Below are 13,262 nucleotides of genomic sequence, written 5' to 3' on the forward strand. Positions count from 1 at the left end.
TGCTCTTCTCCTTTCGTATGTGGTCCAGAGAACATAAAGTATTAGCAAAATCAGGGACGTGATTGCCTAGATCTAGGTGAGAGTCTGAACACTGTACTGTGTTAGGAGAGTGGTTCCAAGGATTTAAGCATCTTTTGTAACCAGACAATCTTTCTAGACGTGTTTCCTTGTAACTGTAGGCATTAGATCCAAAATTGATAAATATCTCCATTTGTAAATACTCTTTCAAAAACAATAAAAATTACTGTCTCCTTTCTCAGCCCACTTACTGAGCCAAGTACATGATACTCTGGGAATCAGGAGGTGAAATGCCATTTCTCCCTCACTAGATAGAAATTTCCTGTTGGTTCTCACGTTGCCTTGTATTTTTATCTCTCTTTATTTTAAAAATGGTGATTAATCGACCTACAGCTTTTAATATTCAAAGCTGCATGACTTTTTCTCATTATGCAATCAGTAAAATTAATGAACGACAGCTCTGCACCACCAGGAGGCCTAGCTGAATAGCAAAGGGACTATAGAAACAGGTTATTTGTGGGTCACTGTCAGGATGGATTTAATTTTATTGCACAGAATATTTCATCTCGTATAGAAAAATGTTTAGTGAATATTCTTGTGTTAATGAAAACTGTTAAATTTATGCTCCTTCATATTTGGCATCACTTCAAACTGTCACTGCTGCACTTTGTTAATTTGCTTTTGAATTTGTTTCAGTGTATAATAACAAGAAAGGAGAAATTAGGGAAACTTGAAATCTTGAATAGTGAAACTGATGGCTCTTAGAAACAGCAGATCAGTTTGGATTAGGGTATGGATCCAGGATATTCAGTGGAAATACTTCATTTGTCTCCTCTGAGATTTGCAGCAAGACTTAAATCGAGATACACAGTTTACAGTTTCATCCCTCTTTAGTTGAATCCAGGGTTGATTCCCAGGTGGATGGAAATGTTCATTTTCCTTAGCATGTCTCTGTAGCAGCTTCAAGTCAAGGTCCACAGTTAGTGAAAAATGAATGTGAACAGTGCTTGCATGTTCACATATACAATTCAAAACACATGATCCTAAACACATAAAGTAGAAATTCTATATTGAGCACAGCTGAAATTAACCTTATGTAGTATCATCATTATTTTGCCTTCTGCCATATGACAGAAGGTAACACTCTGTTCCCATGTGTTGGAGCCATTACTCACCACAGATGTACATAGATGAAGGGTGATGTGATATAAGATGCCAACTCCAGATGGAAGTCAAATTGATCATCGGATTTATCAAAGCCTGCATGGTGTCTGCTGAGTTTGCTACTCTGACTGTGGGTTAGATTAACACAGTTTCTGATGGTAACAATGGTATAACGGTGACATCAGAAATGTAGTCTAAAAGGAAGGGAAGTACTATTCCAGTTACCTTGGGAATATTTTGATATAATGAAAGGCAGCCTGTAAAGGTGGAGAGGAGATGTTTCTGAGGATAGTCTGGGACGAAAGGAGAAATCTCAAGGAACTGCTGAGAAATCACTATGCTTGCAGTGCTCTCTGTGGGAGTTAGCTGATTGAAAACAAGAGAACATAACTATCCTTGGATCTCTGCCATATACCCCAAAGGAAAAACTAACAAAATAACAAAGTGGACCTTTTTTATGGGATGAGAATCTACTTCCTCTGCACAGAAGCAGATGTCCCTGCTGGTGAAACAAGAAAAAATTAGACACTATGTAAAACACTAAACAAAATGAATTGCTACTAGGAGATTTAAGATTATTTATGCTGGAAGAGATTACATTGAAAGTTCATTTCATGGGCGGGACATGGGCGGGAGCTGTTGGATGCCTGTAGTGATTTAACCCCAGCCAGCAACTAAGCACCACACGGCCACTCACTCACTTCCCCCCCACCCAGTGGGATGGGGGAGAGAATCAGGAAAAAAAGTAAAACTTGTGGGTTGAGATAAGAACAGTTTAATAGAACAGAAAGGAAGAAAATAATAATGATCATAATAACAATAATAAAACTATAAGAATACTAATAATAAAAGAATTGGAATATACAAAATAAGTGATGCATCACCACTCGCCAACTGATGACCAGTTGGTTCCTGAGCAGCGATCTGCGTCCCTCCCCCCCCCCCTCCCTCTGGCCAACTCCCACCAGTCTGTATACTGGACATGATGTCACATGCTATGGAATACCCCGTTGGCCGGTTTGGGTCAGCTGCCCTGGCTCTGTCCCCTCCCAACATCTTGTGCCCCTCCAGCCTTCTCGCTGGCTGGACATGAGACACTGAAAAATCCTTGACTTAGTCTAAACACTACTTAGCAACAACTGAAAACATCCGTGTGTTATCAACATTCTTCTCATACTGAACCCAAAACATAACACTATACCAGCTACTAGAAAGAAAATTAACTCTATCCTGGTTGAAACCAGGACAATGCCATAGCAGTGCGTGGGTAATTTTAAGGAGTGGGAATGACTAGAAGAGATGGGAAATAAAGAGATAGTTATACAAAAAGTGAGAAGAATAACATTCCTACAGTCATGTACTTTGTGGTCAGTAAAACAACTTTTTAAATTTAGTTATGACTGGGAAACAAACACAAGCAGATATTTGAATACCAGTAATACTCACCTGTCAAAAAAACCCAAACCATTTAGTATCTCGGGGGTAAAGCATACCTTACCTCAGAGACCTTAGAAGTGCTCTCATCCTGTTCTAATGCTGATCTTTTCCTTACAAAATAGTGTCTCAGTATACAGAAGCAAGGAACTATGATGGCTTCCATTTCTTAAGTTCCTTTTGAAACACAATGGTGTGTGTGTATATATATATATATATATACACATATAAAAATATCACATATCCTCTTAAGCCTTACTAACCTTTTACATAAAGGCCTCAGTCTTAAAAAATTGTCAGACTTAAAATTTCTCGTTTCCATTAAGCACTGAGGGATTCAATTTTTTCAGGATTGCACTCAGAGTCATGAAGATAATGTAGTAGTGGCTGTGAGTTTGGAGTCTGAGAACTAATAAGTATTATTATCTCCTACTGCATCTCAGCAAACAAAAACTATAGAAAATCTCCACTAGAGCTACAGCCAGGAGAACAATGTATGTAGGTTTTGGTTTTTTATCTTTTTCTTCAGGTTGTTTTTTTTTTAATGTTTGGTTGCTGAACCAAAAATTTGCAAAAAAATCAGTTCAGGTCAAATCAGATCAGAATTTGTCAATGAAATGAACACATTTATTTGGGTCAATTAAGTGTTTTATATAATCTGCTATGGAATTTCAAATTTTCAAATTATTTAACCCTCTTAACAATTTTTATTCTTTTAAATTAATTTTAAAATGAAAAGAGCCATTTTAAAATGTGAATTTTAACATTTTCTTAATGAAAAATACATAACATTAATTTTGGACATCCATGACTGACACTTTTCCCTTTTCTTGTCTTTAGTGCAAGCTGCTGTAGAATTTGAATAGACCATTTTTTTCCCTGTTGCAAACTGATCTTTCTCTGTGGAAAAAAACCTGCTTAGATCTACAGCTTGATCCAATGCAAAACTAGGTGTTTCAAATTCAGTGGTCCTTGTTTGGGAAGGAGAACATCCTGATTTCCTTACATAGCTATTCCATTGCTAGTCAACATAAACCACAGAAAGAATCTAAAAGATTGCAACACAAAACATTTTCTTCCTGGAAGAGAAGGGATTGCACATCCTCCTATTCAACCAGAAAACCTCATAGCCTAGTGGCTAAACATGTTTCTTGGTATTTAGGAGTCTGGTCAGCTTTTCAAATAAATGATCTGGATCTTCTGCTTTTGCTTTCAGCGTCAGTTTAAAGTAAGACTGAACTGGGCTCTGGGTTTTAAGGAAATTGATATAATTACCTCCACTTTACAGAGTATTAAGAGGGCTTTTGTCCCTCTGACTAAGGGCTGTGTAGGCTATGTGGATAGGGGCAGGGTCTCCCCCACAGCCTCCTCTATGGCTGCCTCCAGCGACTAGGCTAACAGTCTAGTGGACCCTTCCTCAGGCAAAGGATGTTTTGAATCCAGTCCCGGCAGATGAAAAAATTTTCAAAACTGCTGTTTGGAGAGTGTTCGTCACTGAACACTAGATTTTAGATTACACTCAAAAGGCCAAATAATGAAATACACAGAAAGCTGAATGCAGTCCTGAACTTGTAGGTGGAATAATTTATTAGGTATGAGTGCTTGTCTTCACTCATCCACTTGGCAAATTGTCAGTCACTTATGAGATAGTAAATACAAAAGTTAAGACAAAATACAAAAGCTTTTGTCACTTTCAATAAAGGACAAAACATTCTTTCTCATCTTTCCTGTTGAGAAATGCTAGTGGTAGGGGATACTGTGGGAATGGTGTTTTCTCCAGCCTTTCTGCTTCTTTAGTAACCTGTACATAAAATCAGAACCATTTTACTGTACAGAAATTTGGAACTGTTTTTCTAAGTTTCACATGATCTTTAAATGGAAAAAAAAAAATAAAATCCTTGTTCCTGGCCTTTCACTTTTTTTTTTTTAAATATATCTAGAAAAAATAAAAGACACAATGTGTCATAAATTGTAATTTCAGAAGTTGTTTAATTTTGCCACCCTTCTTATAAAATTAGGAACTCCTTCTATAAAATGTTCCCTACAGAGCATGGTCAATTGTCAATAAAAGCAAATGAATTGTTTACAGGAGAAAACCACACAATCTGGGGTTATAAACTAGTTTAATTTAATTAATCAGTGGGAGAGGAAAATACTGAAATATTAAGCATAAATTTCCTATCTCTGCCCACCCAGACTCAACAGTGAAGTTCTGACTTATTCATAGACCCACCTTGCTCAATTTTATGTATTGTGGTTTTTTCTTTCTCTGTACTACTTGTGCAGAGACTATATGTTATCTAGTAAACAAACTTTAGAAAATAAATAATATATTTTCATTTAAAAGGGAAGAACAAAATAATCTATTGTGGGTATTTATGGATTCCATATGGTTCTTGTTATTCTTTCATACAAGACAGTAGAGTTAGGAGAAGTTACAGGTTTGTCAGTCTGGCCTTCAGAGGTCCTTGGAGTGAATGACTTGTCTGCAGTACAGAAATACAAAATGTAAACAGTAGATGTAGATGAGGACAAACTATTCCAGACAAGTTGTATTCAGTGGAGTAGTGCTGTGAAGGAAGATAACTGTTAGTGTTAAAAAAAAATGCAGTTATGTGGGACTGTTACTAACGAGGTCAAACTATTCCAGCAGAGGCCATTTTCCATCTTTCTATAGCATATGCTTATGTTAACAGGTTTGTGTTGTCTTACATGTACAACTGTAGTAAGAATTGCCAACGCAGCATGGAAATGAGCTACATCATAGACAGGACTTGTTAGAAAATCGATGTAGGGCTTAATGATCTGGAAATGGGTACAAAGGATTGGATTACACAGGAATGGATTTACCTTAACTGCAATGTTTGAGGTCTCATTTGAAAGCTTCCAAAATTCAGACGAGTTTTGATCAAGCCTCCTTCTTTGGGCATTTATGCAATAAAGACTGCCTTAGAATTTATTTAAAAACCTAGCTGATGGTGTTGAGGACAATAATCTAAGTTTCAAACTGCTGTCTGTCAGCCAGAAGAAGTGAAAATCAGTCAGAGCTTACTGAAGCAAACATCAGGCAATAATTATGGGTGTGAGAATACCCAAGGAGCAGATTATTTGGGACCTGTAAGCAGCTTTAAGTTTTAGATACTATTTGATCACTGTTACACTGCTACATTTTTGTCAGCAAAGTGGGCAATGCGTTTGAAAGAGAGAACACAGCTTTGTATGGACCTAGTGTGTGCACAACTGCTTATAATTAATGCAAATAAATGAAAAGATTACTCTTTTGTTTTTAAAAGTATGCAAAACAAACTGTGATTTCCAGTAATACTGTTGAGGTAGAAAAGGGGAATGTGCTCCATTTAGAAAGTAAAAGCTGAAGTGACAGTGCTCAGTAGATGTCATGTCCTACTGGGTTGGTGTAGATATGTGCAATATGCATGTTATAATGGGCAGAGCAGGTTGGTTTTTAGTGGTTGGATCATCATTGAGCCCCCAGGGAGATGTTCAGCAATCAACCGTTATAAAATGTCATCTGACGGAAGACAAAAATCCTCCTTGCCTTCAGAATCTGACATGCTTCTCCTACCTGAGACATTCAGAGGAGTGTTTTAGAAAACTGCAAAAAAGGAGAGCAAAGAAGCAGAGGAAGAATAACAGAAATCAAGAGGTGATCCTGTCAAACTATGCAAGGAAGACAGTGCAGGAGAATTTGCTTATACTCGTGTGTGGAAAGGTTCGGCTATAACTTGTTAAAATTAGGATATCAACAGGGAACACGTACCACACAGTACATGACTGACAGAATATAAGGAACCTGTTAATCTGACAGTTGATCTACTCACTTAATATTTTTGTATCTTGCTCCTGAATGTTTAAGTACTCATGGCATGGAAAGAAATGTGCAGACCTGTCTTGAAAGGGTTTTTTTGCTAAAATGTACTTCCAAAGGGTGTTTGGCTATTTTAAATTGTGACATATGTGAAAGTAGCAGGTGGTCTCGCACTGGAGCGAAGAGTTCTGTGTCATAAAATCAATGACTGTAGATTACTGCTAGTAAGAAAAACTTGTTAGAATTGCGGCCAGAGATGCACATTTGAAAGGTCTATGGAGGCTGAGTGATTTTCTTAGCCCCTGGAGTGTTTGGTCTTGCTAATACAGTAATCAGCATTAAAAACCATGCAATTTACCAGTGAATCACTTAATGAATACCTATCTTAAAAGCTCTTTACAAACTGACATAAGTTATTTGAATATTGCTTTAGAGCAATGAAGGACTTCAGGGCCAAATATGATCAGGTCAAACTGGCAGCACAATGTTGTTACTTGTTCGCTAGAATGCTTTCGTGACCAGGTTTGAGTGGCTGAGGTTGTAATTTTTAGAGGAAACCGTAAGTCCATCCTCCTTTCAAGGCTTGCTTCACTACAGATAGGCCCTAGCAGCTTCCAGCTATCCTATCTTGTCTACAGGGTAGTGACATCACATAGGTATAGTGGTGGCCTGTAGAGAGGGTTTGTAGGAAGTGTGGGTTTGTTTTTTGTATGAGTTTCCTGCAAGGAACAAAACAAGGTATCAAAATCTGAAGGTGAGGTTCAGTGATCCCAGCAGCAAGGTCATGAAGTGCTTTCAAATATTTATGTTTTCTTTTTTTGGAAATTAACTTCCATGTAGAAATATCTGTGGACTTTTCTTTAGAATATTTATGAAGACTCAACTGTAGTTTTTGGAAAATGTGTATTTTTCTTTCTGTGAGAAGTCTACAAAACTTACTCAGCACTCTTTTTGTCAGAGGAGACAGCAGAGTGTTTTGAGCAGGGGTTCTTCAGTCTATCAGTGCAATGAGGAACTCCTAGCGACATGAAACTATGCAAGCTGAAAGTTTAATAGACTAAGAAAGGTACGATACAAATCCAAATTTACATAGGCTAGGACAGATTCTGTCACGACTTCAGTAATGATAATGATGGGGCTGCAACCTCCATGTGAGGAAATCTTGAAACTACTAAATACAGGAAACTGAACTGAGAAAGGGAAGTAAGGAAGGAGTTTTAGAAGAAAGATCCTCTAACCCCCCTAAATTTCGTATTCTTTATCCTTCCACTTCCAGATATTGGAGGAAGTAAGCTCAATGTATCTGGCTCAGTTAAGGAGTTTAGCAGTAAACTGAATTTTCTGTTATGATGTGTATTTAGGTCTATTTTTATCTTAGTCTCGTGAGGCTGTTTCTCATAATGCGATGGAACCCGCTTTTCATAATAAAGGAGGGTGTACATGTAACAGATGTAGGCTCATCAGGAACTTACTCTAAGGGGAAAATGGGGAATTTAGGCTTCTGTAAGGCAGCATACATTAAAAAAAGCAGCTTTGAGTGGAACTGACTTGAAATGAGTGCTTTGTCTTAACAAATAAAAGAGAAGCAGCTATTTAAAAATACTTCATGTTTACAAATCTGTAACTATACAATGTTTCATTGCCTTGTTTTTGTTAAAATAAATTGGTACTGGATTAGTAGCTGGAACTGGAACTTGATTGCCATATAGGATCTAATCACATCTTTGATATTGATGAGTAATTTAGGAATAGAAATCAGAGTTGCTTAGACAGAGTGCTAACCTATTTTGGAACTTTCACAGTAAATCCATTAAGTTCATACCTGGGTTCTTACACTGAGAAGAAGGATTATTTTCATAGACAGGGCCTGGACCATGGCTTTACACTTCATAGGTTTGATGCCTTGTTTTTCAAAGACTTTATTTGCAGAAGTTCTTTATTATTTATGGTAATACTAGCAGGATCGCAGTACATGTTTGCTCTTTGTAAAATTGTGTGTTGGGTGGCAGGAAGTTCTCAAGCCAAAGACTATAAAATCCCAGATATTATAGTTTCCTAGTTTTGGCTGTGTCTGAGCTCTGTTATTCATGATGACAGTTAATAATTCAATGTTCATTATATGCCATTAGTTCGTTAGCACAGATGTCTCTTCTGTTGACAGAAAGTGAGAATTCCTTGCATAAGTCCACCTGACATAAGATTTTCCCAGACATTTTCATGTATAAATGTGATTCCATTTTTCATAAAAAGTGACTAATAATTTTGGAATGCAGTTCACTTTTTAGCAGCCATGTTGACGTATGCTTTCCAACCTCTAGGCCAGCTATTATAACAGCTAAGAGGACATTTTGGCTTCTGCTCAATTATAGCATGCATTATCAAGGCCATTACAGAGAGGTTGTTTCTCCTTCTGCCATCAAGAATCTGAGCAACAATATAACCAATGACTAATGCAAGAGGACAATTACTGGTTTCATCAGCTGTCAATTGAAGCCATATGGTCTAGACACTAGAGAGGTGCTAAGTGATGCACTAGTAATTCAGATTCAGATGAAACCTCTTTTATGGTATAACCTTAATACAGGGAAATTGTACTTGTTTTACAATTAATCAACACATTCATTTGTGTGTGGGTGAATGACTTTTCTGGGGTAAAGATTAGTATATAAAGTTTTTCACTCAGTAATAAACTAGTTTTAAAATATTACTCTTTTTTTTATGGTGTGTATGGTATTTTTAAATCTGCCTACTTCTTAGTATAATAGCATATGAGAGTTCAGCCTTTCTAAGTAAATAAGAAAAATATGAACAAATGGTAGTCAGATTGGACATCTTGAGTTACCTGCTGCTTTTGAAGACACAGAGACACTGTAGTGTGGTTTGAATGATTTCATATTCTTTCTGCCTGACAATGAAGTCCTTGATGTTTAGTCAGGGTAATAAGATCTATATTGCCTTGAAGTTTATTAATTGCAAAATAGTAACTGCTGGAGACAAAAGGGAACCAGTAGTTAAGGGCAGAGTTCTCATGGCACTGTACGAAATTTTTCATTTACTGCATTAGTCAAAAATGGTACTTAGCAACAAACCCAACTGTATCCCAACCACTTTTGTATCCTCTAATGGGAGGTTTTCAGTGTGAACGGTTAAGTTATGCTCATTCCCTGTACAGTGCCTCAATGCAGATTTTTAATGCAATGGTAAAGAATTTTGTCTAGGTCAGTGTTGTTTTATTCTATTTGTGTTTTCCACATGCATTTAACTGTCAAAGGGCATACATGCTTATACAGCTGGTATGTGGGTTAGGGTAAAACAGGATAAAGAGCTCTTGCTGTAGCAGCCAAAACCAAAGGGGAGACTGAGCCCTCCAGGGGGGGCTCAAAAAAAAGCCTTTCCTCTGCATTTAGTAAAGAAATGGAAACTTTTTTTTTAGCTGGCTGTTGCTGACACTCTGTCCCTCCCTCACCCCCACCCCCCCACTCCCCCCCCTCCCCCCCCCCGCTCCACCTTGTTTAAGCCTTCCAGGCAGCAGATCATTTTTATTTCCAGTAAGGCTTCCTATCACCTCCTCCTTGAAAAATGGAAAAAATAAATCCTCTTTACATCATAAGGCAGGGTACATCCTAACATCTCTCTTGGTGGAGAGCTGACTACTAATCCTGTGTTGTTCTGTACTTGTTGATTACTTATCAGTCTTCTCCTTACTTTCCACGCTGAATCTATAGGGCAGCCACATTACTGATGGCTTGGAAGCTTAGTCTGCTGGTAAATGTGCCTTTGGGGAAGATGATAGTGTGATTGCTGAGCCTGGGAAAGGCACTGAGTATGTCTGTGGGAGTTATGAGAAGGGAAATTAGTGAACAGGAAAACTAAGGACCTTAATGTAACTTTAATGTATTGCATAGTTTTTCTGTGTAAACGCCTGGCCATCTTTTCTGCGTAGTGAATGCATAATTGTGAGTTTGGCATTTGAATAATTTTCCCCTCAAGGAAGCCCTAAAGGTTAAAAGCTTGAGGGGGATGGAAAATGTTTTTATTCTCTCTGATCTATTACTTAATGGTGTTTAAAGTGATACCACCCCACCAATATTAAATATCATGAAAACAAAATTTAGTATGCTCTTGAGTTTAGGATTTTTTACCATACATGCAGGACATGTAAATAAGAAGGGGAAAAAAGCAAGTTAATGTTCAACATTAAGTGTATTTTGCTTTAGGGATAATTTTTTGCACCATGAAAAAAGAGTTTAATTAGGTTCATAAAGTTACTTATGTTTATGTTAGAAAAGGAAAGTCCCACCAAGATATCTGGAAAAAGAAAGGAATTAAATGCATTTAATGTCTTCTTCATTCATTGAAGTGGTTTCTGAAGTATGAGGTGGCCCAAATTAATCTCTGATGTAAATCTGTTGACTTTAGAAAGGGGAATGGTTAAAGCAAATGGTAAATTCAGCATATTTTTTCATACTTGAATTTATTGTTGACTCATTTCTCAGTTGATATTAATAAAACTGGAAAGAGAGAAATTGCTTGATTGGCTGCAAACTGTTCTGATTACTGTCTAAAACACAGCCCTAGTAATTATGTACATTGATCATCCAGGGGATTTTATTCTAGGGACAGCAAGATCAAGTCTCAAGCTTGTGTCAGGGAAAAAGTCTTTCTAGCATGAACTGTTTGGTTTTGTATGAGTATACTCTTCTTTTCAAACTATGTATCCCATTATGAACTGTATTTCCTAGTTTGGAGGCTGGTAGAAATAAAATCCCCATTTCATAAACACTTGTGGAAGTGAAAATCCAAAAATTGATTTGCGCCAACGTAAACATCGAAATTGTTGAAATCTCTAGTTAAGAGAACAGCTGCTTATAAAGTTGTTATCATCCTGAGAGAAAGACAGAGATTCATCTTCCCATATAAACTTTAAATTCTACCTGTTGGCTGATTTTTCTTTGAGATTCATCATAGATTTAGGAGCTGACTCAGTCCTTACTGATCACCATACAAGTTTTTGAGTTACTATTCAGAATGAAAGCTTTCACTCCTATCCTGCTGGCTTCATTAGCAATGAGATAGATCTAACGAGAGGTGTTTAGCTGTGATGACTACAAAAGGATTTCCTCTGAAAATTCAGTGTGGGTGCGACTATGCAGCTAGCTTCAGACATGGAAACAATCCAAATACTCTGGAAAGACCCAATTACTGTAAATCTTGCCTGCATTGCTCTTAGTCAGTTCTGAGATGTTGCACTCTCACTTTCTCACTACAATCCTGTTAGCCAGCTCTCAGACTGAAGTCCAAACCCATATAAGTGAAGTGGTTCTGCACTGCTAAAATAGGGCTATATGCTGTCAGGCTCACAGCAGTTTCAGGATTAGTTTGAATTTCATTGCCTATTCAACTTTGAACCTGCAGTAACCTTGGACTTTGCTTGTAACTTGGTGATCTACACTTCAAAATAACAGTGGCATCTTATAGCACCTCCTCTGGCTGAATTAATCACACTGCCATTAAGAGCTAGAAATTATTTTATTGTACAACATACATAATTCCTTTTATGCTTCTGAAAATTACAGTGCTGCTAAAAATGAGTCTATGATGAAGCCACCAAAAGAAGCCCAAATTTACTAAAAAAGCTTTGCATGTGATAACTAGACACAGGGACTCCTCCAAGCTATTTGAGATTGGTTTAAGTCTTGGTACAATGTGCTTGCAAGGACGTGCAGAAACATGCTTTTTTTTTTTTTTTTTTCCCCCCTCTTTTCTTTTTTCTTCAAGAGTATAAAAGCACCAGATTTTTCTAAAGTTAAATCTCATAGGGTATGAACTGCAATTGAACTCTCAGCCAGGGTGGTTACTAAGGCAATCACAGTGGACAGATACTGACAGGGGAATTGGTGGAAACTCCTGAGGGTATTTAGCCAGAGTCTGGGCTGCAGCACACTGCTATTAAGAACTTAGCTGTGGCTCATGCTCGTGGTTTGGTTTTGGTTTGATTTTTTTTCCCCATTTATATCTGACTCTAAAACTTTTTTATCTTGAGCAAATCTTCCCTGCTCCTGACCTGGCTGCCTACAGTAATCCCTACACTTGACTTAGTTCATGCTTCTGCTCTAGCGTTAATGTTTATTCCACCTTTCTACTCTGACTCCTGTGCTGTGTCCTGTGCCTGCACTGGTTCCTTCCCAGCTCCTGCCTGTTTTCTAGTTTTCTGTTCCCATTCTTTTGGATCTAATCTTTAGACAATGGAGCTGCCTTGCCCCGAGCTTGAACACCAAGGAAATAACCTTTCGGTAGAACAAGTGCGTATCCGTATTTGTTTGATGACTTGCCAGAGCAGAGAGTAGTGGATATGTTAAATGATACTGTGTGATGTCTCTGGTGACCTGTTTTATTTGAACCCAATCTTATACTTCTTACATCCTAGGAAGTTTTAAAAATGTCAGCAGTGCTGGAGGAAACATCATACGACGTGATCTGAGGCAGCTGTAGTTGTAAATGGAGTCAGCTCTGTTCTTGCATGTTAATCTCTTCCTGATATTTCTGTCAAATCTGCAGAATGACAACATGCTGGAAGAAGTGAATGCTAGTTCATAGAAAAAAAAAATATATCCATATCTTAATAGTCCATTCAGTGGAAGTAAATATGGGGTTTGGATATAGTGAAGAATCCTGTAAAAAGCTGGATGGTCTGCTCTGACTCCCATTCCTCCAATGCTTATGGCAGCGTATGAGCAGAAGAAGGGTGAGTGTACTGCTGCAGGTAGGCTTGAAGACAGCAGTATTGCAGACCTCTTTAGGAGTATTAAATCTTCATAAT

This window comes from Accipiter gentilis, chromosome 14 (genome assembly GCF_929443795.1).
Source record: "Accipiter gentilis chromosome 14, bAccGen1.1, whole genome shotgun sequence".
NCBI lineage: Eukaryota > Metazoa > Chordata > Aves > Accipitriformes > Accipitridae > Astur > Astur gentilis.